The sequence below is a fragment of the Pan paniscus genome, chromosome 3 (assembly GCF_029289425.2).
Source record: "Pan paniscus chromosome 3, NHGRI_mPanPan1-v2.0_pri, whole genome shotgun sequence".
NCBI classification, from domain to species: domain Eukaryota; kingdom Metazoa; phylum Chordata; class Mammalia; order Primates; family Hominidae; genus Pan; species Pan paniscus.
The window spans coordinates 175,362,382-175,387,931 of record NC_073252.2 but is presented as its reverse complement, the minus strand read 5'-3'; the positions used below and the strand labels follow the sequence as shown (position 1 = coordinate 175,387,931).

The 25,550-nt window shown below is 38.7% G+C and overlaps 1 long non-coding RNA gene across 1 annotated transcript in view; it reads right to left on the bottom strand.

Moving 5' to 3' along the window:
• LOC130541476 (uncharacterized) overlaps positions 1 to 25,550 on the bottom strand; it is a 250,192-nt gene that overhangs the window by 52,615 nt on the left and 172,027 nt on the right. Inside the window, exon 3 of the long non-coding RNA XR_008955534.2 lies at positions 19,385 to 19,528. This is a non-coding gene — a long non-coding RNA (uncharacterized LOC130541476). The remainder of the gene's footprint in view (positions 1 to 19,384; positions 19,529 to 25,550) is intronic.

The following is a 25,550-nucleotide window of genomic DNA, read 5'->3' as shown; positions in this document are numbered from 1 at the left end:
GAAACATCGACCTTTTACGAAAGCACTGGGTGTGGGGTGGGGGGCATCCATAGTCTCTAAAGTGGAGTCTTCTTATATAGTGGCCTACTTTGGGGTGAGAATAAATCAGGCAGTTCTACTTGGATGTCTGCAAGATTTGGGATTTTGCCAGATAGATGAAATGGAGCAGGAGGTTTAGCATACAGAGAAAAGAATGGCTGGGGTGATGCATCTTAGAATCCTAAGGGGATATGCAAGAAAGTATTAAGACAAGGGACCATTAAATTGTATAAATGTGAAGGAAACAATAGATTGAAATTTCAAGTTAGATCAAAAAAGAAGTGAACCGTGAACAATATTGAAAGTGAACTAGAAGGACGATCTTTAATTTCTTTTTAACTTCACATTTTTGAAATGTTACTCTTCCTTCTTCAACCTCCCTTCACCCAAAATATTTTGTGCATTATACCAAGCACGTGGTAGGGATTTAAAGTAGGCAAATAGCATTTACGTGGATTATGTTCTAAGTTGTTTTTTTTTTTCCCTAGCTGAGGTAAGAGACCTAAAAATTTCCTCTTCTTTGTCTTAATTTTGTAGTGGCCAGCCTCCTGCAAATGCATATGTTTCCCGAATGGTTTTAAAGCAAGAGTATTATCATACGATATGATTTAAATCCTTGTAGTCTATGCCATACAGGGGGCAAGATTTCTGTTCATAGTGAAATACAAAATATGAGCAATTAACTCCGAATTTCTCAAAAGAATGGGGAAAATATCCCTCTAGTTTTTTTTTCTGTTTTTACTAATGACCTGTTATTTTACACATGATATATGAAAAATTAAAAGGAAAGCAATAGCTAAAAATAAGTAAGAAAAATACTTCAGCATGCTGCTAGTATTGCTCTTAAGGCACCTGTGGGAGCAAACATTAAACAACGAGTTAATGGCTTATTCAGTGGACCCCAGAGTATCTCATGCAAAATGCCATTTCAATTATTTATGCAGGGAAAAGAATTTTCATCAGATACTTGAGCTTTTTTTTTTTTAACTTTCAATTCACTTTTAGAAAGAAGGAAACTGGGTTTATATAGAGAGTTTTGCCTTAGGAATACAAAGTGCTTTGAAAACATTACTGTAGGTTTTCTGATAGAGTGAGATTAGATGCCTATTTTTATACTCATGCACTAGGTAGAAAAGTGACTTGGACAAAGTTTGCCAAGTTACTGACAGAATTCAGAATTAAACTCGACACTCTGAATTCTAAAACAATGCAGTATCAAAAAGGATAAATACTCCAAGACAAAGAGACTCATTCAAAGGAAAGTGGCACGGGATTTTTGGCATTAAAATACATGTGTTATCGGATGTATTTTAAATAGCTTTCGCAAAACAGAATTAAAGATAGGTCAAACTGTTAATCTGTCCTATCCTTAAATAAGTGAAGTTTTAAGGGCATGTAGGATATCCTGTGGATGACCCAACTGGTTTGAGTAAAACACATAATGCTGAACAAATACCTAAAGGCAAGTCAGCCACCTTTGTTTTTCTCAGGAATTAAGTTTAACGATCTCAGTACTAAGAAAGCAATATTCTTTCAGGTAAGAACACAGTGTTATTGTTGTTTATTTGTTTGTTAGTTTACATTATTTTGAGACTAAGATTGAGATTTTCCTAGTTGTGTAATTGCAACCTTAATAAAAATAAAAGATTGATGCCTTTGATATTTTTCTTCAAAATAAATAGATACAAAAAAAACCAACAACAAAACCAAATACTTGTAACCTTAGTCTGGGTTCAGCATTCTCTCAGCTCTTCATGGGGGTCTTCATAACATCCCAAATAAAACTTCGCCAAAGAAAACCTCGCAGCATCTGGCAAGGGCATCCTCATGCCTTTGTTTAACTGTTATCTATAGATATCTGGTCCTTTCTTTCTGATTTTTGAAATATTTTTATTACAGTATTTTAGCTCAACAGAAAATGTTTATGGGTCTACTACACGGCAGATTCTGAAGACATGAATATGAGTAAGAAAGTAGTTTCTATAGTCACAACTCTGAGAGGAAGACATTTATGTAAATAAATAATTATAATAGAATATAAAAGATGAAATAACAGAACGGTTTATGGAGTACACAGAAGGAAGTGGAAGGAAGCCCCCACGTAACCACGGGGCTACAGCAGAGGAAGCCCAGCCTCAGCCATGGTTGTAGGGATTGGTTGAGGGGTTGGAGGCAGCTCACCACCATGGCAGTGCTTTGGGACTGACAGCTGTCAGTTTGGTGACATCGCTATCAGTTCTTTCTAAGCTGGAAACTACATTTCTCAGAAACCACTTGTCTTGAAAAGTGCCAGGGTAGATTTTGTCACTGAAACGAACTCCTAGAAGACTGGGAAGAGGGAAAGCAGAAACCATGAAGCTTGGCATTTTATACTGTCTGATGCAGCACGTTTCCAGAGCCTTCCACAAACTCCTGCTGGGTGGGCTACAGGATCTGCAGCTTCCTCCAGGCTGACATCATATTGAGTATTTCTCCAATCTCCCAGACTCTAATCTCTCAGTCTTCCAGATCCTACCATATTCAGATAAATTCTAATTCCTACATTAAATCCTATATGTAGATTCCTAGATAAAATCTTCTATTTCTCTAATACTTGTAGTGAACTTTTTCTCAGTAAACCCAGACTGATGCAGACAATTTCACAGAGAAAGTGAAAGCTGGACAGCGTTTTGAACACTAAGTAAGCATTCCACACATAATATGGAAGTCATCCCTGTAAAAGGAAAGAGCATGTGTACTGGAGGAATTTGAATCCTTTAAATCCTTGAGAGAACAGAAAGAATTCATCTCTAGGTGCTCACAGAATTGCCCTCTCTCAATCCACTAATGCAGATGATGCATTTTCCTCTTTAATTTAATCTCTTTACCCAAATTCCAAGAAGTGGCTCAGATTTGGGATCAAAGGTAGAAAGGAAGATGGCAGCATGGGACTTGAAGCAGCCCTCACTCACACCACCACATAGAGATGGCTCTTCTGAGAGTCAGTCCAGGCAGGGTAAGCAGAGCCAGAAAGGGAGAGGGCATCAAGCTGTAGTGGCACCATGAGGCCTTAGATCCAGCCATAACTGACATTCGTTCACCTCTTGGATTTCTCAGTTATGGGAAGAAAATGAAAAAGAGTAAAACACTTTTCTATAAAACACTTCGACATGAGTTTATATTCAAAAACAAGGGTCCTCAAAAACAAGAGTCTTGGTTAATATTACAGTGTTTGAAAAACGTAAGCATTTGAGTTACTTTGATACCAGTTTGTTTGTTTGGCATACCAATTCTGCAATCCCTACAAACTCTATGAGAATAATGTTTTATACGTGCAACTGATTTTCTAACAAATATTTATTGAACGCCAAATAGTGCCAAGCATTATACTGGATTCTGGTCCTTCAAAAAGATAGGCAAAGAAGCTCATCCTCAAGGAGCTTAAATTCTACTGGGTACAGACATAAATGTAGGTTTGTTCTTCCACAATCCCAGATGACTCAAATGAGAAGGACTCACCAGTTTGTAATGCCTAAGTGACAACTGCTTGTCAGCTCCAGGGATGCCCCAGCAACGTTTACCACTTGCCTCTCCCCAGTTCATTTTCTCCTTAACCAACACCCATAACTCATATGGGTTAGGTTGATAAATGGCCCTCATTAGAGGCTGTGATACAAAAAGAAAAGCAGATTCCCTTTTTGATGATATCTGCAAGTACTGATTGGGACCAAAATCCAATCGTACGGTGACTAGTAGGAAATGTACTAGCAGAAATTTACATTATAGTAGGAAATGAAGGCATAAAGATACTGTTGCTAGATGTTGTGAGGTTTTCTTTGGCGAAGTTTTATTTGGGAGGGTATAGAAACTCCCATGAAGAGCTGGGAGAATGCTGAACCCAGACTAAGGTTACAAGTATTTGGTTTTGTTGTTTTTTTGTATCTATTTATTTGGAAGAAAAATATCAAAGGCATCAATCTTTTATTTTTATTAAGGTTGCAATTACACAACTAGAGAAATAATCTCGATCTTAGTCTCAAAATAATGAAAAGTAACAAACAAATAAACAAATAAATGTCCCTCCCTAATTGATGCATACATTCTTTCCCTTTTGTTTCCTGCCACTCACTCCAGCTGGTGAGTCTGCTTTCCTTCCTGGAATCCTCAATGGTATGAGTATTAATAAACTGCTTTCATCTTGCAGACTTGCTGTTGGCCATGTCATTAGCTCAGGCCCTGGTAACTTCCTGGAGAATCACAGTGAATTTGGGGATTTCAGCAGGTCTCTCTAAAGTTGACAGAAATACTGATTCATTATTTCACATACCTGCTCATATCCCAAACCTCTTCCTTCGTGCCTCCCACCCACACCTTTAGTTGATGACTTTACTCACACTCACATAGAAAAATGGAGCCACCGTAAGGTGACATTTAACAGCGTCTCACCACCACATCTACTACTTACTCCCATCTGCACCTGCCTAACCTACTCTTCCACCTGTTAACTTAGATGAATTTGCCATGGTCTTATCCAAAACCAATTCCTCAATTTGTCCTGAATCTCATCCCCTCTTGGTATGCTCACAGACATTGCGGAAAATTATTATTTCTTTGCTTTCTGTATTAGTCAGAGTTCTCCAGAGAAACAGAACCATTAAGATATGTATAAATATATGAGGAAGTTTATTATGGGAATTGGCTCACATGATTATGAGGGCCAAGAGGTTTCATGATATGCTGTTTGCAAGCTGGAAACCCAGAAAAGTTGGTGGTGTGATTCAGTCTGAGTATAAAGGTCTGAAAATCAGGGAACCCATGCCGGGAGTGGGAAGGACTTGTGTAAGTTCCAAAGTCTGAAGGCCCAAGAACCAGGAGCTCCAAAGTCTAAGGGAAAAATTAGATAAATATCTCAGCTAAAGGAGAGAGAGAAATTTTGCCTTTCTTCCACATTTTTGTTCTATTTGGGCCCATAAGAAGTGGGATAATGCCTGCCCACAATGATGAGGTCAGATCTTCTATACTCAGTCTTCTTAATATTCCAAAGGTAATCTCTTCTTACAGCACCCTCAATGACAGACATACCCAGAAGCAACCTCTTACCAGCTACCTGGATATACCTTAATTCAGTCCAGTTGACATAGAAAATTAATCATCCCACTTTCTTGTATCATTACTTTTAACTCCGGAATGGCTTATTCTCATGACACACAAATATGCAGTTTATGTCTTTCATATAAGAAAAATAAGTCATTCTCTATTTTACCTGCAAAGGAACCCAAGAAGTTCAGCGAAGTGGGAGGGAAAGAAAGGACATCTGTTTTAGTCCATGTGAAAATCTAGTGTATTAAGGGAAAATGAGTATTCATTTTGCCAGTGCTGCTACCAAGTCAGATAAGATGATTATATCTCCTACCAACAAGGGTGGCACTAACATGAAGTCATTAGTGAGCTCTAGGAGCAATTTTGATGGAGAAGTGAGGGGAAAAATTGATAAAAGCATTATTTCTAAAATAATGGGAGAAGAAGACTTAGACATAGGAAGTTAACTATTACAAGGAACAAAGAAATGGCATGGTATGGACAAGCAAAGTAGAGACGTTGATTGGTTTTAGACGGTATCACAGAAAGTCCATCCACAGTAACATGCAGAAAAGCAGAGTTTGCATGTATGGAAGACAGAGAGTGAGCAGTGAGAGTCTGTGGAAGACATCTCTTGATTGCTTCAATTTTTCAGTGAGAAAAAAACCAAGCTGAGAGTGGGGAAGGAGGAGGAGGCATTGGGGTATGAAAATGGTCAGCCAAGGTCTGAAAGGGTCTACTTATGAACAGACACTTCTCAAAAGAAGACATACATGTGGCCAACAAGCATATGAATTAAAGCCCCACATCACTGATCATTAGAGAAATACAAATCAAATCACAATGAGATGCCATCTCACACCAGTCAGAATGGCTACTACTAAAATGTCAAAAAATAGTCCAGGTGCGGTGACTTACGCCTGTAATCCCAGCACTTTGGGAGGCAGAGGCGGGTAGATCACTTGAGGCCAGGAGTTCCAAACCAGCCCAGCCAACATTGTGAAACCCCATCTCTACTAAAAATACAAAAAATTAGCTGCACATGGTGGTGATTGCCTGTAATCCCAGCTACTCAGTAGGCTGAGGCATGAGAATTGCTTGAACCCAGAAGGCGGAGGGTGCAGTGAGCCAAGATCATGCCACTGCACTCCAGACTCGACAATAGAGAGACACTGCCTTAAAAAAATCATAAAATAAAAAGTCAAGAAATAATAGATGCTGGTGAGGAAAGTGGTATGGTGATTCCTCAAAGAGCTAAAAGTAGAACTGCCATTCCACCCAGCAATCCCATTACTAGGTATATACCCAGAGGAATATAAATCATTCTACCATAAAGACACATGCATGCAAATGTTCACTGCAGCACCAGTCACAATAGCAAAGACATGGAATCAACCCTAATGTCTGTCAATGACAGATTGGATACAGAAAATGTGGTACATATATGCCATGGAATCCTATGCAGCCATAAAAAAGAAGTAGATCCATTATACCCACACAAAAACATAAAACAGCTTGTTTTAATAAACATTAAAATTATTTTAAGAAAGAAGTAAATTATTTCTTTTTTGGGAACATGGATGGCACTAGAGGCTATTATCCTTAGCAAACTAACACAAGAACAGAACACCAAACACCACATGTTCTCGCTTGTAAGTGGGAACTCAATGATGAGAACTCATGAACACAAAGAAGGGAACAACAGACACTGCGATCTACCTGAGGGTGGAGGGTGGGAGGAGGGAGAGAAGGAGAAAATTAACTGTTTATATTGGATGTAATACCTGAGTGATGAAATAATCTGTACAACAAACCCCCATGGCATGAGTTCACCTATGTAACAAACCATCACATGTACCTCTGAACCTAAAAGTTTAAAAACAAACAAAATAAAATAAATTTGGAAATGATCTCCTTTGAAGAACAGCCTGTGGATATATACAGTGTGATTCCAAGCAGTCCACTTGAGGTTCACCATCACAACTTGAAGCTGATACCAGTCATAGAATTAGGTAGAAAACTGAATTTAACCAGCTTGTAGGTTTTCCAACCTAGTGCAAGCAAGAAAGTTGAAAACAAGGTTGAAAATATATGCAAAGCTATTATAAGAGTGATTGATTATGAGCTTCATTCTGAGTAAGGAGGGCAATGAGGACATAATCAAATCAGGCAAGGGACAATTAAATAACACCAGTGGAGTAAAGGATTAGAGTGGCAATGGAAGATTTCTGGACTAAGAGTAAGCTGTCTTTATAGGAAGTGAGGTAAGAATAATATACATGAAAGTTTGATTTTTATAGGGGTGCTAATTATTGACCAGGTCCAGTACCACTCTTGGAAGTACATGTCTGAGATAGGGTGAAGGACAAGTGAGATGAATTCAAGTGGTGCTATATGGTCTCTCTCATTCATATTATTGAGAAGCTCGGTTATTTGGAAGATTAAAATCAACAGTTCTATAGCATATCATCCAAGGCCCTTTATGGGTTAATCCTCTACTTGCCCTAGTTTGAATTTCCACTACTCTTCCTTATGCACTCTACACTTCAGAAATTTCAAATTACCTCAGTGTCTCTGAATATTACTTTTATTTTCACTGGCTACATCTCACTATATTAATATTGTTCCCTCTTCCTGGAATGCTTTTTCCTTCCTTGCCTGACTGACAAACTCCATTAAGCTCAATCATCTGTAAATTTTTTCCTGATTATTGTGTGTGTGAGAGAGTGATAGATGAATACATAGGTAATAAATAGATGGATAGATAGATAATAGACAGTGTGTGTGTGTATTCTCTTATCAAACCATGAGTTCCTTGAGGAAAGAGCCAGATTACTCATGTTTGTACATTTTGTGCCTAATAGAATGGCTATGTGCCTGACACATAAAATGAACCTATCTAAAATGAATAAATGTAGAGATGAGCATTAACACAGTTTGTCTTCTTGATAAAATGTTCATACTCCAGTACCTAACTCATTTTACACCTTCACTTATGGATATTTCCATATGAAATCAAAGCCTTCTAGGTTGATTGAAAAGGGCACCTGCTGCTATTGATATAAAGAGGAAAAATAAATTGAGCTTTTTTTTTCCTATTTTTCCATCACCCAAGTATCTTTAGATTGACATAACCTAGAATACCAAACGCTGATGGCTCCCCTCTTACATAAGCTAAGCCACACATTTACACATCATCCTTATATGTGGGAACATCCTGTTACTGAAGTCTACACATAAGACAGCTATTTTCTTATAATAGGAAGGGCCCCCATTGAATAATATTATTAGACTTTTCAAATGGAAAAATAATATTGTTAACTGAATATTGTAACTTAATAAAAATGATTCTGCGAATGCAGGAAGATATCTAATAACTTCTAAACGCAGCAACTAATACACATTTTGACTTAGTGCAAAGGGAGTGTGGTTTGTAAGAACCACCACTCTAACTAGGAACCTTAAAGAGAAAAACAACTACCATCCTGGCTAACACGGTGAAACCCCATCTCTACTAAAAATACAAAAAATTAGCCGGGCGTGGTGGCGGGCTCCTGTAGTCTCAGCTACTCAGGAGGCTGAGGCAGGAGAATGGCGTGAACCTGGGAGGCGGAGCTTGCAGTGAGCCAAGATCGTGCCACTGCATCCAGCCTGGGTGACAGAGCAAGACTCTATCTCAAAAAAAAAAAAAAGAGAAAAATAACGAAAAGAATCTGATTCAGGGCATGTGAATCAGAGTAACCATGCTGTGTAATATAACAGAAGTGTCTCCAAGACACCAGACGCACATCTAAGGAAGAAGTGTATAGCCAAATAATTATTTTGTGGTTCAGCCCTTTTCTCTTACTCAAATGTTAGATGAGGTGCTGGGTGTGCTGTCTTATCTGCTCTATTGGTCCTTCTCACAAGTTACTGAAGTGACTTTATTTGACCAGGACATTCACAAATTGCCGAGAGAACCCAGGCTTTTTGATCCACAGAGCTGTTACTTCTCTCTTTATGGATTATAAATGTAACACTATTCACACTGGGTCTTCTTGAGGGAGAATCACAAAAGGATTACAAGCTTGATTCCCTTGCAAGAAACAGCTAGCCTAGGAGATGGCAGCTCCAAACAAAATGGTAAAATCCCATCCATCCATTCTGGGAGGGAGACGGGATTGTTCCCTTGACCTTGACCCCCTTCGTGGGCAGGAACTGGAATGGCTCGTTTCACTCAGCCTCCAGTCCATGGACAAACAAGTGTTAACAGCTCAGTGAAGGGTCAGGGTGACAGCCAGTTGCACCTACACTTTTTGACACCCGAGTTCTTGTTTGGTGTCTGGAAAGAATCAGGTTACACAAACTATTTGAAGGCAAGTATATGTGGAGGATTTCACTGGGTGTTAAAAGTGGCTCTCAGAAGGATGGGGAAATGGAAAGGAGATGGTGCAGAAGGTGATCTTTCCCTGAAGCCGCACCATCTGAAGATAACCCAGTGTATCCATAGCCTCCGATGCTCAGCAGTGTGTATCCCCACCGTTCAGCAGCTTGCATCCCCAAACTCTTACATTAGCCGCTTCTATTGCTCTTTTTCTTGTTTGTTTCTGCCAACTGGTCTGGTTTTTAAGGGCACAGGATATAGGACGGGGCAGGCCAAAAAAGTAATCATTTTGGAGGAAAAATGGGGTCAGCTGTTTTCACCTAGCGCCAAAGTTCCAGGCTTGAGGGTGGGGTTTAGCCAGGAGCCCCTGTTCTGTATCAGGAGGAACACTAGAATCCCACGAACAAGCAGAGAAGCTTCACTCTTCATTTCTCTTCCTCTGTCAGTAGAAAGAAGCCTTGAGTGAGCCCTTGAAAAGTCTCCCAGAATAAAACCTTTAGAAATGTATACAAATAGTGATGAGTGTATGTGTGTATGTGTGGGATATCTATCAATAAATAACTGAACAGAAAAGTATAAAGAAAATCATGAGGGACAAACATGGTTATGCCCATGAATTGAAGCTGCGACTGGCTGAGGGATTCTGCTCATCTCAATAACCAAGAAAACCACACGTGGGGACAGGCAAAAAAGCCTTGGGGAATTGTTGTGAAGAATTCCACATTTACTATTTTTCTTTTTGGAGAAAAATGGGGCCTCACTCTGTTGCCCAGGCTGGAGTGCAGTGGTGCAATCACAGCTCATTGAAGCCCAGACCTCCTGGCCTCAGCTTCTCTTGCAATCCTCTTGCCTCAGCTTCTCAAAGTGCTGGGATTAAAGGCTTGAGCCACTGTACCTGGCCAACCACACATATCATTTAGATGAAAACACAATAAAAGAGTGAAAGAGAAAAAAATATTCCCACTGATAGAGGATGCCCACAAACATTGTTTGCCTATTTTAACCTGGGCTTTGGTCCAAAAAAATCTCCTGGAAACTTACAAGCACAATGGGCCTGCAGCTTAAATTTCAAGTATGATCTGGGAATTCCTACCTCAAGACATCAACAGCAAATGCAGCCTGAGGTGCTGAGATACCTGTAGCACCCAAAAAGCACAGACTGAAACACAACCAAACCAAACCAAAACAAAAAAAAAAGCTCTCTCTTAAACTCCCTCTTCAGACTTCAACCCAACATGAATGTGAACATGGAAAACTAGAATTCAACCAGCTGATCCAAAACTAGTAGAAAGAAATATTCAAGTACAGACAGTAGAACTATCAGATATAGACTGATTATATAGAGATAATACAGTGAGTCCAAAATGAGTAAAATATAAAAAAAATTAATCAAACACATAAAAATCCCAGATTAGTAGACTATAAAAATAAAGATACATGTAAATCAAGTAGAAATTTGAATATTAAAAGATATTTAGTAATTGCAGTCAAAAACTGAGTGAACTAAATAGTCAATTAAATAAAGCTGTAAAGAAAATCAGTAAATTTGAATATTAATCAGAGAAAAATCACTTACAATTTAGCAGAAAATAAAAACAGACATGGAACATATGAGAGTACAATATGTAAGTTAAAATAGGAAATAGAATGTATGGCTAATATAAAGTTTTTAAACTGAAAAAGAATGAGGAAAAACTTATATTTAAAAGTATTATCTTGGAGAATTTTCCTTACATAGAAAAAATATATAATTCTTAGATTCAGTAGTACAAAATATCCCATAAAAAGTAAAATTTTTTAGATCTACAGATAATTAGGTAAATATTAACCAGAAGAAGAAAAACAGTAAAACAGAGGACCTTAATAGGTAAGGCAAACTACTTTCAAAGGACTGATTTTTAGATTAAGGGCAGACTACTGAAGAGCTAAAACAAAATATAAAGACAATGAATGTACTGAGAAAGAAAAGTTCAGTTCGATATCTATACCCAGCTAAGCAAAAGGGCTGTATTTTCAAACTAAGAGAGAAAAAATAAAAATAAAAGACTGGTGTTTATCCATAAAAGAATTCCGGCCCAGTGTGGTGGCTCACGCTTGTAATCCTAGCACTTTGGGAGGCTGAGGCGGGCAGATCGCTTGAGCTTAGGAGTTCGAGATCAGCCTGGGCAACATGACAAAACCCCTTCTCTACAAAAAATACAAAAATTAGCCAGGCATGGTGGTGCATGCCTGTGGTCCCAACTATTCGGGAGGCTGAGGTGGAAGGATTACTTGAGCCCAGGTCGAGGCTGCAGTGAGCCAAGATGTTGCCACTGCACTCCAGCTTGGGTGACAGAGAAAGACCCAGTCTCAAAAAAAAAAAAAAGAAAAAAAAAAAAGAATTCTTTGTAATAAAGCATACATTTCAGGTATAAGGAATTTGAACCTTATAAAGAACGTCTGAAATACAGAAAGGAATGGTGAGCAAAGAAGTTACTGAAGTGGTAGATAAGACTTTAACAAGTATTAACTATATAACAGCAGCAGCAGTATAAACAAAAAGTATTAATAATGGGTTTCTTGTAGACATAGAAAAACACAAATTCAATTACATTATATCAATTACCTGTGAGACAAGAAAGAAGTTTTCAGAGGTAATGCAGTTAAAACTCTTTTAATATAGGGAGTGTAGACATATACATTAATGTTAGACATTTTTAAGGCAAATAGACGTGCAACAATTTTATGGTTAACCTCTAACAGAAAAACAGACAATACAATTTCTAAAGAAGTAAGCTTTTTTTGGTATTGTGTATTCCAATACTAAATAGGGAAGAAAATGAAAAAAAAAAAAAACAGAGAAAACAGTTGGGTGGATGCAAATCAAAATTAAATATTAAAAATAAATGCAAACATACTAGCATTTACAATGAATATAAGTACATAAATTGGACTAAATTTAAAAGCAGAGATTGAGTGCGTTTTTTTAGACTAGTAATGTGAAACAATATATGCCAGGTAAATATTAACTAAATGAAATCTGGTATGGAGATATTAATCAGACCTAATACATTGAAGTACAGAATAATTAAGAGGAAGAAATATAGTTATTATGCAATGATAACTTTTTTTCTCAATCAGCAGGTAGATACTATAACCTCAAAATACATGAGAAAAATATGAAAGAATTACAAGGTAAACAGAAAATTCAACATCGTAGTTGAAAGGATATTTCATGATATTTCTTTCTATAATTCTTTTAAAAATTATGAAATATTTGAACATAAATAACTGATGAGATAATTATTTATACACAAATATATATAAAGCAAACAATTAGACAATTTCTTTTCAAAAATATATAGAAACATTTGGAAGTTAAGCTAAAGCAAACAATTAGACAATTTCTTTTCAAAAATATATAGAAAACATTTGGAAGTTAAGCAGCATACCTTTAAATAATTATGGGCCAAAGAACAAATCATAAGAAGGAATATTAGAAAATATTTTGAAATATAAAAACGCACTGCCAAACCTGTAAAATGCAGCTAAATCAGGACTTAAAGGGAAATGTATAGTCTTAAGTGCTTTATTTTAGAAAACAAGAAAGACCAAAGTCAAAAGACACACACACACAAATATCTAGAAATGAAAGAACAAATTAATTCTAAAATAGGTAGAGGAAGGAAGCAGTAAGAGCAGAAATCAATGAAATAGAAAATGGGCAAACAATAGAAAAAAATCAGTGAAACAATTTAAGGTTTACTATTTAGAAAGATCAGCAAACCTGATAAGCCTTAGCCAGGACAACCAAGAAAAAAAAGAGAAAAAAACAAATTACCACTATCAAGATAATACAGTACTAGCATAAGGATAGACAATATAGGTCAATGGAGCAGGACAGGGCATTCAAATATAGACCCTCACATAAAGCATCATTGACTCTCAACAATGCTGCTAAGAGAATTTAATAGGAAAAGGGTAGCTTTTTCAGCAACTGCTGCTGGAACAACTGAAGAATATTTTTTAGTTAAACCTTAATTGAATCTCACCACACCTAAGAATTAATTTTAAATGAATCAGAGACAAATATAAAAGCCAAAGCTATAAAATGTCTTTTAAAAAGTGAAAAACTCATTGCAACTTTGGGTCAGGCAATCATGTCTTCTAAAAAATACAAAGAGCACCAACCAGAAAAGGAAAATAGTAATAAATTTCATTTCATTAACTTTTAAACTTCTACTTTTCAAAATATGCCCTTTAGTAAGTGAAAAACAAGACGCATATTGGAAAAGATATTTATGTATTTAAGCAAGGTCTTGAACCAAGCATATAAGAATTCTTACAACGCAATAATAGGAAGACAAGCAATCCAATTAAAAATGGGCAAAGGATTTATACAAACACTTCACCAAAGAAGCTATATGAATAACAAATCAGCACATGAAAACACACACATCTTTCTTTATTCAATAAATGCAATTAAAACCACATTTGAGTACCACTACACACCCACTTGAATGGCTAAAAATAAAAAGATGTGAGGAAACTGGAATTCTTATATTTTGTGTGTGGGTATGTTAAAGGCTATAACTGTTGGAGAAACACTTTGGCAATTTCTTGTAAATTTAAACATACACTTGGATAAGATCTTGCTATTCCATTTCTTGGTGTTACCCAAGAGAAGTGAAAACATTTGTATACAAAAAAAAAGACATGTATGACGGGGCGTGGTGGCTCACACCAGTAATCCCAGCAATTTGGGAGGTCGAGGCAGGCGGATCACCTGAGGTTGGGAGTTCGAGACCAGCTTGACCAACATGGAGAAACCCCATCTCTACTAAAAATACAAAAAATTAGCCAGGCGTGGTGGTGCACGCCCGTAATCCCAGCTACTCTGGAGGCTGAGGCAAGAGAATCGCTTGAACCCGGGAGGCAGAGGTTGCAGTGAGCCGAGATTGTGCCATTGCACTCTAACCTGGGTGACAGGAGCGAAACTCCATTTCAAAAAAAAAAAAAAAGACACGTATACAAATGTTCATAGCAGTTTTACTCATAACAGCCCAGAACTAAAAACATCCCAAGTGACCATAAACTGAAGAATGGATAAAAGTTGCGTATGCGCATACAGTAGAATGCTACTTGGGAATAAAAGTAACAAACTACTGATGCATAGAACATGAATGAACAAAACTAGTATGCTGAGCTAAAGGGGAGGGTGGAGGCCAGGGGCAGTGGCTCACGCCTGTAATCCCAACACTTTGGGAGGCCGAGGTGGGTGGGCCACCTGAGATCAGGAGTTCAAGACCAGCCTGGCCAACGTGGTGAAACCCCCTCTCTAGTAAAAATACAAAAATTAGCCAGGCATGGTGGCAGGTGTCTGTAATCCCAGGTACTCAGGAGGCTGAGGCACAAGAATCGCTTGAACCCGGAAGGTGGAGGTTGCAGTGAGCGAAGATTGAGCCACTGCACTCCAGCTTGGGCAACAGAGCAAGACTCTGTGTCAAAAAAAAAAAAAAAAAGAGAGAGAGAGAGAGAGAAAAGGGTGGAAAGTGGGAAGAGGGAGACAATCAGGAAAAATAACTAGTGGATACTAGGCTTAATTTGATAAAATAATCTGAATAACAAATCCCATGACACACATTTACCTATGTAACAAACCTGCACATGTACCCCTGAACTTAAAAGTTAAAAAAGAAGCCAGATGCAAACGAAACCATACCATACTCCATTACATGAAGTCCTAGAACAGACAAAACTAAATCATGGTGATTGAAATGGGGTGGTTCCCGGGGCAGAGTGTTGAGGAGATCACTACAAAGTAGCTTGAGGGACCATTTGTGGAAATCGTGGAGTCCTGATAAAATAAGTAACCAAGGAGGACGTTCCCCAGGTTGGAAAGAACAATTGCTCTAAGAGACAGCTAATCACAGACAACCCACTCGTACAACAATCCTGTTCCCAAATACCTTGCTCCACACATAGGCCCAGCAGCACAACCTCGTCTACACACAGCTCCTCAGCACCACCCTCCAGCCCCTGCCTCTTCTAGCAGACAGCCCCTTCTCTGCTGTGCTGCCTGTTGCACCCTTTAATGTATCTTTGTACTTCCTCTAATAAAACTACCTTTCTTTACCCACAACTGTGTCAGTAAATTCTTTTACCCCCTGCAACGCCGGCCCCAGCCAGCCACGTACTCTCTCCCGTACTCTTCCCATTTCCTCTTTTCCAACTGCAACCTCTCAGCGCACAGCCTCCAAGGCTGGAGACAACTGATGGTCCCGGACAGGGGCTATTCCCCAGTGGGCCAGAATGTCCTAGTGGAAAGACATCTGACTGCCACCACCTGACTGGGTGAGAGTTTAGTTTTCCTTTCAGTCGTCCAGTGGACAATCTCTAGTATCCCTCTGGCAACTGAAGGCAATGGGCCAGGGCCACTCCCTGGTGCAGCCTGATGGCCAGGGGATGAACAGGTTTGGCTGCCTTCCCCGGAAAGGAGGAAGGTTCTCTCCTCCTTATTCCGGTCAAAAGTCCCCAGTCCCTACATGTGATGCATCTGGAGGCGGAAGCTCAAACAGAACAAATTCACACATGTTTTGGAGAACTCAGACCCCATCTTTCTCAATCTAAATTCTCCTGTGAAGACAGCCAGCCACCATGCTCTGGATGTCTTAAGTCAGGTGATCCCAAACAGCACCAGGACAGTGAGTCTTCCTGCAACCTTTTATCCTCGTACCTGGATTGGTCACTCAACATAATTCATACCTGAACTGACCTGGGGTTGCTCACCCAGTGCTCATTCAGTGCAAGGTTCTAGCACCGAGAGATCCTTTCTAATAGGGGGGATGCCCCTTTGGCAAGTGCATCTTGGAGTCTGTCAGTGGATGTGAGTGGATCCCTTTTCCCTTGGCCAGATTGCCTGAGACAAATTGCAGTTCATGTCCCCAGCAGACATTCTTTCCCATTCCCACCATGGGGCAAAGCCCCTCTATTCCCTTAGACTCGCCCCAGGGTTGCATTTTAAAGCAGCAAGGAGGAAGGGGTCCCAGGTGGGGAAGGAGAGACAGCTAATCACAGACAACCCACTAGCACAATCCTATTAAAATTCTAAAATGTAATTGTGATGGTTAATACTGAGTGTCAACTTGATTGCATTGAAGGATGCAAAGTATTGCTCCTGGGTGTGTCTGTGAGGGTGTTGCCAAAGGAGATTGACATTTGATTCAGTGGTCTGTGAGAGGCAGACGCACCCTCAATCTCGGTGGGCATCATCTAATCAGCTACCAGCGTGGCTAGAATAAAGCAGGCAGACGTTGAAAGAGCAGACTTGCTGAGTTTTCCAGATTTCATCTTTCTCCAGCGCTGAATGCTCCCGGCCCTTGAACATCAGACTCCAAGTTCTTCAGCTTTTGCACTCTTGGACCTACACCAGTGATTTGCCAGGGGCTCTCAGGCCTTTGGCCACAGACTGAAGGCTGCACTGTTGGCTTCTCTACTTTTGAGGTCTGGGGACTCGGACTGGCTTCCTTGCTCCTCAGCTTGCAGACAGCCTATTGTGGGACTTCACCTTGTGATCGTGGGAGTCAATACTCCTTAATAAACTCCCCCTCATATATACATCTAGCCTATTAGTTCTGTCCCTCTAGAGAACCCTGACTAATACAATTACAGTAATGAAAACTTCAAGGTCCAAAAAGAGCCAAGATATTCCTAAAGAAGAATAATAGTGGAGAGAGAGGGGGGTTGATACCTAAGAACTGTATTACAAAATCCTACTAGTAAGATAATGTGGAATTTGTGCAAGGATAAATAAGAAGGAACGGAAAGTGCTCCAAAGTGTAGCCATGCATTTGTGGAAACCTGATCTAAGACAGAGTGCTTGCAAATCAGTGGGAAAACGAAGACTTTTTCAATACATTGTTCTGGGACAATTGGTTATTCATATGGAAAATAAACAGAATGAAATTAAGTCCATACTTCAAACCATACACAAAAGCAAACTCCAGGTACATTAAAGATACATATGTGAAAAGCATTTCTGTAAAAGTTTTGAGAATAGAGTATGCAAGATTATCTTTTGATTTTAAGATGAGAAGGGATTTTTTATACAAGAGGAAAATGAACAAAACATAATACACAATATTAAGCAATTTCTGTACAACAAAGTTCAGCATACACAAAGTAGGAAAGAAATGATAAGCTGGGCCAGGTGCAGTGGCTCATACCTGTAATCCTGGCACTTTGGGTGGCTGAGATGGGTGGATCACTTGAGTCCAGGGGTTCAAGACCAGCCTGGGCAACATGGTGAAACCCCGTCTCTACAAAAAATACAAAAAAAATTGTATTTTTGGTGGTCCCAGATACTCAGGAGGCTGAGGTGGGAGGATCAGCACCTAAGCCTGAAAGGTGGAGGCTGCAGTGAGCCACTGCACTCCAGCCTGGGTGACAGAGTGAGACCCCATCAAAAAAAAAGAAGAAGAAGAAATGACAAACTGAAAAAGACATTTACAATCTATGTAACCAAAAAAGAATAAGTAATCAATACGTTGAAGGAATTCCTTTGAATTGATAAGAAAAAATGGCCAGGCACAGTGGCTCATGCCTGTAATCCCAGCACTTTGGGAGGCCGAGGCAGGCGGATCACCAGGTCAGGAGTTTGAGACCAACCTGGCCAACACAGTGAAACCCCATCTCTACTAAAAATACAAATAAATTAGCCAGGCGTGGTGGCGGGACCCTGTAGCCTTAGCTACTTGGGAGGCCGAGGCAGGAGAATTGCCTGAACCCAGGAGGCAGAGGTTGCAGTGAGCCGAGATCGTGCCATAGCACTCCAGCCTGGGTGACACAGTGAGACTCTGTCTCAAAAAAAAAAAAAAAAGGCAAAAAATGAATGGCCAATTCACAGAAAGCAAAATGTCTATCAAGGATACGGAAAGTTTCCAAAACTCATTAGTAACCATAAAAGTGCTAATTATAAAATTAATAAGCTATGTAGACCTCTTAGCACAGCCAGCAATGCGTCAGTCTCATAAAAGTGAAACATTGTTTTATTATTTTTTTAATTTGCCAATGTTTAAGTTTGACAAGATTTTCAAAATCTTTTTGATTCAAAACCCTTCATAGGTTGACATTACCAAGTGTTGACAAAAATGTGAGGCAATATGAACTCTTACAAACAGCTGATACGAGTGTAAATTAGTACAACCATTTCAGAGAAATATCTGAATATAGAACTTCACACCCATTTATACACAACACATAAACAAGGAATATACTCAAGAGCATTCACTGAAACAGTGTTGGTAAGAGCAACACATATGCATGAGTCTTCCTTGAAGGAAAGTGAAGCATAGGGACGTGGGTGACATTAATAGGGTCACTCAGATAATAACTGGTGGAACCATAAGTCAAACCCAGAAGTCTGACCCTACAGTCTCCATACTAACCATGCCACTGACCTGTAGTATATTAATACTCACTAGCCATTAAAAAGAATTATCCAGCTTTGGGCTTACTAAGATGAAATGAGCTCCAATGTATACCATTACATAATCAATGCTAATGAATGCAAATAGTCTAACAGAATCTACAGATAACACATTACAAGTAATAAGTAAATATAGAAAATTTGCTGGTGACAAGGTCAATATATGAAAATTGTTTTTATTTGTATACACCAGCAACAACAATTACAAAATGAAATTTTAAAAAGATACCAGTTATAAGCACACAAAAAGTCAAATACATGGAAGTAAACTTAAAAATATATAATAATTCAAAGAAATTAACAAATCTGCCAGGACTGGTGGCTCATGCCTGTAATCCCAGCTACTTGGGAGGCTCAGGCAGGAGGATTGCTGTAGGCCAGAAGTTCAAGACCAGCTTGGGCAACATAGCGTGATCCTATCTCTAATAAAAATAAGAAGAAAAAGAAAAAGCAATTACCCAGGTGTGGTGGCATTCACCTGTAATCCCAGCTACTCTGGTTGCTGAGGTAGGAGGATGGCTTGGGCCCAGGAGTTCAAGGCTACAGTGAGCTATGATCATACCATTGCACTCCAGCCAGGGCAACAGAGCAAGACCCTGTTTCTAAAACAAAGGCAGAAAGAAAGACAAGAAGTTTACAAATCTTAAATCCCAAATGAATGTGTGTATAAATACATAGATATATCCCATAAAAGATTAATAATTCAAATACAGTAAAATTTTAAAATTCTACTTATCAGAAGACATCACTGAGAATATAAATCAAACCATGTAACAAGAAAAGACACTTGCAACACATATAAACAGCAAATTATTTGTATCTAGAATAAATAATCCCTTCAAATCAATAAGAAATGACACATAACTCAATCATAAAATGGGCAAAAAGAATATCCTTTCACAGAAAGGGATACAAATAACTACTAATGTGGAAGGTACTCACCCTCATTATTAATCTGGCAAATTTGAAATAAAATCTCAATGAGACACTATTAACCATGCATTATAAGGGCTAAAATTATGAAAGACTTACAACTACGTTTTGGTTGAGCATGTTAAGTAATAATAGGAACTCTCATCCAGGGCTCATGGGTATGCAAATTGGTACAATCACTTTGCAAAAACAGTACTTACTAAAGTTGATGTATAACCCAGCTATTCCACTCCTAGCATCTACTGAACAGCACTGCATGGACGTATGCACCTAAAGACACTTTCAAAATATTCATAGCAGCTTAATGTATTATAGCCTCAAACTGAAAACAGAATTCATCCACATTGAAGTGAGCAAATTACCAGGGGGACACTGACGTTAATGAAATACCATAGAGCAATGAAATGCACTACAGACAGCTACACTCACAAACATAATCTCACCAACAGAATTTTGAACCAAAATAGCCAGACGCAAAAGAATATAATTCCAGTTATATAAACTTCAGAAATAGGCACACACAAAAAAATGATCTATGGTATTAAAACTCAGGAACGAGGAGAGAGAAGTGACTTACTGCAAGAGGCGCCAGGGCAGTAGCTTGGGGATGTGGCCATGTTCTATTTCTTGACCTGGGATGTGATTATGTTGGTGTTAGCTTTGATAGTTCTTTGGATTGTACATTTATATTTTGTCTACTTTTATATATGTTTATCATTCTTCAATAAAAAAATTTAAGAAAACAATATTCAAGACAGAATGTGTATTTTTCATATTGTCTGCCTGCATGTGCGTAGTTTATCTTTTTTTTTTTTTTTTTTTTGATGGAGTCTCGCTCTGTCACCCAGGCTGGAGTGCAGTGGCACAATCTCAGCTCACTGCAAGCTCCGCCTCTCAGGTTCATGCCATTCTCTTGCCTCAGCCTCCCAAGTAGCTGGGACTACAGGCGTCCACCACCACGCCCGGCTAATTTTTTGTATTTTTAGTAGAGATGGGGTTTCACCATGTTAGCCAGGATGGTCTCCATCTCCTGACCTCGTGATCCACCCGCCCTGGCCTCCCAAAGTGCTGGGATTACAGGCGTGAGCCACTGCACCCGGCCAGCGTAGTTTATCTAGATATACAGTCAAACACTGTTTAATGATGGGGATACATTCTGAGTACTGCATCATTAGCCATTTTCCTCATAGTGTGACTATCATAGGGTGTACTCACACGGACTGAGTTGGTACAGCCTACTACACACCTAGGCTGTATGGTATAGCCTATTGCTCCTAGGTTACAAACCTGTACAGCCTGTTACTATAATGAATACTATCAGCAATTGGAACAAAATGGTAAATATTTGCATATCTAAACATGACTAACCATAGGAAAGGTACAATAAAAATATAGTATAAAAGACAAAAATAGTATAGCTGTATAGGGCACTTGCCATGAATGAAGCTTGCGGGACTGGAAGTTGTTTTGGGTGAGTCAGTGAAAGTGGTGAGTGACTGTGAAAACCTAGGACATTACTGTACACTACTGTAGAATTTATAAACACTGTACACTTAGGCTATAGTTAATTTATAAAACAAAAATTTATTTCTTTAATAAAAAAGTAAACTTATCTTACTGTAACTTTTTTACTTTATAAACTTTTTAATGTTTTGCCTTTTTGACTCCGGTAATAACAAAGCTTAAAACAAACACATTGTACCACTATACAAAACATTTTCTCTTTATTCTTTATATTCTTATTCTATAAGCTTTTTCTATTTTTAAATTTTTTGTTTTAATTTTTCACTTTTTAAACGTCTTTGTTAAAAACAAAGACACAAACACACAAATTAGCTTATGCCTACACAGGGTCAGGACCATCAATATCACTGTCTTTACCTCCACATCTTGTCCCACTGGAAGGTCTTCAGGGGCAACAAGAAGCATGGAGCTGTCATCTCCTATGATACTAATGCCTTCTTAAGGAATACCTCCTTGTCTTTGTTTTGTGTTGCTATAAAGAAAAACCTGAGGCTGGGTCATCTATAAAAAAGAGGTTTATTTGGCTCGTGGTTCTGCAGGCTGTGCAAGAGGCATGGCGTCACCATCAGCCTGCTTCCACTCATAGTGGAAGGCGAAAGGGAGCTGGTGTGTGCAGAGATCATATGGTGAGAAAGGAAGCGAGAGGAGGTATGGAGGCCTCAGTCTCTTTTTTTGTTTGTTTTTTTTTTGTTTGTTTGTTTTTGAGATGGAGTCTCGCTCTGTTGCCAGGCTAGAGTGCAGTGGCGCGATCTCGGCTCACTGCAACCTCCGCCTCCTGGGTTCAAGCCATTCTCCTGCCTCAGCCTCCCGAGTAGCTGGGACTACAGGCGAGCGCAACCACGCCCAGCTAATTTTTGTACTTTTAGTAGAGACGGGGTTTCACCATGTTGGCTAGAATGGTCTCGATCTCTTGACCTCATGATCTGCCCCCCTCGGCCTCCCAAAGTGCTGGGATTACAGGCATGAGCCACCGTGCCTGGCCGTCAGTCTCTTTTAACAACCAGCTGTCATGGGAACTAATAGGCTGCAAACTCACTCACTCCCATGACCTGTCCCCATGACCCGAATTCAAACATTTCCCATTAGGCCCCACCTCCAACGTTGGGAATAAATTTTCAAGGTGAGATTGGGAGAGAACAAACATCAAAACTATAGCACTCCTAAAGGATCTGCCCGAGACTATGTTACAGTTCAGTTGTTTAATATTCAGGAGAGTGCACTTTAAAATAACAATAAAAAGTATAGTATAGTAAATACATAAACCAGTATCATTATCAAGTATTATGTACTGTACATAATGTGTGTGCTATATTTTTATGCAATTGGCTTGTTTACACGAGCATCACCACAAATACATGAGTGATGATTGCATTGTGCTAAGATATTAGGATAGCTAGGACATCACTAGGCAATAGGGATTTCTCAACTCCGTTATAATCTTATTGGACCATCTCGTATACGTGGTATGTCAATGTTATATGGTGCATGAATGTATTACATAACTAATAATAGTGACATTTGAGAATAATAAAGACGAGGGACAGGGCTGGAAGGATGTAGTGGATACTAGATATTTTTGGCTGTCCAATGTGTTTGAAAATTATCCCTACATTTAGGCGATTTCTCACTTTGTATTTCAAGCTACAAAGCTTGCCTGTCCAGATTTAATGGTCATATTATGTTAGTTTCCAATTCAGACTCTCCAATCATCTTGGAGAATCCTTTAGGTATCTTAGATACCTAAAATTCATCCCTTTTCTCTGTTAAGAACCAGAGTGGTGTCTGTTTTGTGTTGGGGGAAATAGGATTAAAAACAAAATCTCCTACCAACCCAGAAAAACTTGCTATATAGGTAGAAGAGAAAGAAGACAATTTTATCATCGAATGAGCATTAAACCAGAATGTGATGTGCATTCCACAAAATCTGCTAAGGGATCGCAAAAACAGAAGGAAACCTCACCCGTTTATATAGCCAAGTCCTCAAGTAAGAGGACTTGACAGCACCATTTGTCACATGTAATTCATCCTAAATTCACTCGATATTTGGGATGATCATTTGTGTGACCTAATTGGATTTATCCAATTGAGAAATAAACTCGTCTTTATGACAAGAGGTAGTTTTGCAACTTGGAGTGAGATGTTCAGTGGAGTTAGGCTCCTACCCTCCCACAGAAACTGGGAGGTGGGGTGCTTTTTTGCTTAATAATTAAATTTAAAAGAGGTGATTCCTGGTCCTTGAGAAAGACATTTCTGCCTTGTAAAGCTGGTCAGAAGCTTATTTAGCTTTAAAAAATTTTTCCATACATTTCAGAGACCAAGAAATGACATAATTACAAGTTTCCTAAAGTAAATGCTCTAAGAAAAGGTAAGGGAGACATTCTCTTGCTTTTAAGAGGGGAATTAAGCTTCTAACTTCAGTTTTTATTTGTCCTTACATTAGCAACTTAAAAACCTGGTGAATGAAGAGATAAACTATATTTAATAATATAACCTCTTACACATTTTGAATTTTTTTACTATGCCCATATATTATCATGTATATACATATATTTCTATTTGTACATTTGTATATACACATATATAAGTATATGTGTGTATTTTTTTAAGAGACAACTAAAGTAGAAATGCTCATTCAGTTCAGAGATATGGAGAGTTAAAAAAACTCAGTTTAATTATTTCCAGTGCAATACCTATTAGTACTGCAACTATTTTCTCCATTCAAATGGCAATACTGAATCAGGCTAAATTCCTAGTAGCAATTCAGAGGTAAATTAATACTTGTTAATTCAACAAAGCACTGTAATGAACCCCAGGGTTGAAGGGTGGCAGTGGGGGTGGGGGGCAGGGATTTGGATTTGTGGCTGCAATAGTACCTCCAATTTTGTCATCACTGTGTTTAAACAGCATTTTAATATTTTGAAACTCAGCATCTCCATTTAAAAAATACAGTAAGTCTAATTGCCAGCCTCATCAGGGTCTTACCTGGTTGATTAAACCTTATTGAAAGGTCTAGCGGGGGATTTCCAAGCTACTCGGTTGTCTAATAAGCTTGTATTAAGTGATTCCCCTCACAGTACAAGCAATTCAGAGACATAAGGGACCTAGTTAGGGCACAGTATTAAAGTGTCTGGTGAGTTTCTTAATTAAAAAAAAGAATCTACAGTAAGTCAAGATATTAATAATTTTTTAAAACACCACCCTTACTTCACTTAAAAAAACTAATAATCTATACATGAATTTTGAATATTTTTATGGCTATGTATTTTATTAATAATTATTTTCAAACAAATATAAAATAGCAAGTGAAATACAGTTCTTCACCAGGGGTCACCAAAATCCTGATAAAAATGAGAGTGAAGCAAGTGAGACATAAACGAATTTTTTTTTCTTGCCTTCACCTACGATGGCATTTAAACAATACCAAAAAAAAGTTTTCATGGAAAACACCCTACATCATGGCCATCCATTATGCCAAATTAAATATATGTAAATTTGCTTTTCCTATTTCTCATGTGAAATATCGCAATATGCCCCAGTATCCAGGCTCATCTAAATCCTAAAACCCTTAAAAAGTCAGATTAAATTCCACCTCTTTTTTTTTTTTTTTGAGACAGAGTCTCGCTCTTTCACCCAGGCTGGAGTGCAGTGGCTCGATCTTGGCTCACTGCAATCTCTGCCTCCTGGGTTCAAGCAATTCTCTGCCTCAACCTCCTGAGTAGCTGGGATTACAGGCACCCGCCACCATACCTGGCTAATTTTTGTATTTTTATTAGAGTCGGGGTTTCACCATCTTGGCCAGGCTGGTCTTGAACTCCTGACCTCATGATCCATCCACCTCGGCATCGCAATGTGCTGGGATTACAGGCGTGAGCTACTGAGCCTGGCCCAAATTCCACCTCTTCTAAGTAAATATCTATACCTGGTCCAACTCACAGAACTTGTTCTCCAAAATGATACACAATCATTAGTCTAAACCTCACAATTTAGAAATCATTGTCCATGGTCTGACACTATTCTATAACTGTTTTATTTTCCAAAATAGATTTTAAGTTCCTAGAAGCCTTTTCTCAATCATCTGTCCACAGGTAAACTATTCCAAATTGATGGAATCCTTTAAACACAATGATGATATTCTTATTAAGCCTCTTACATCCTCTGTATTCCTCT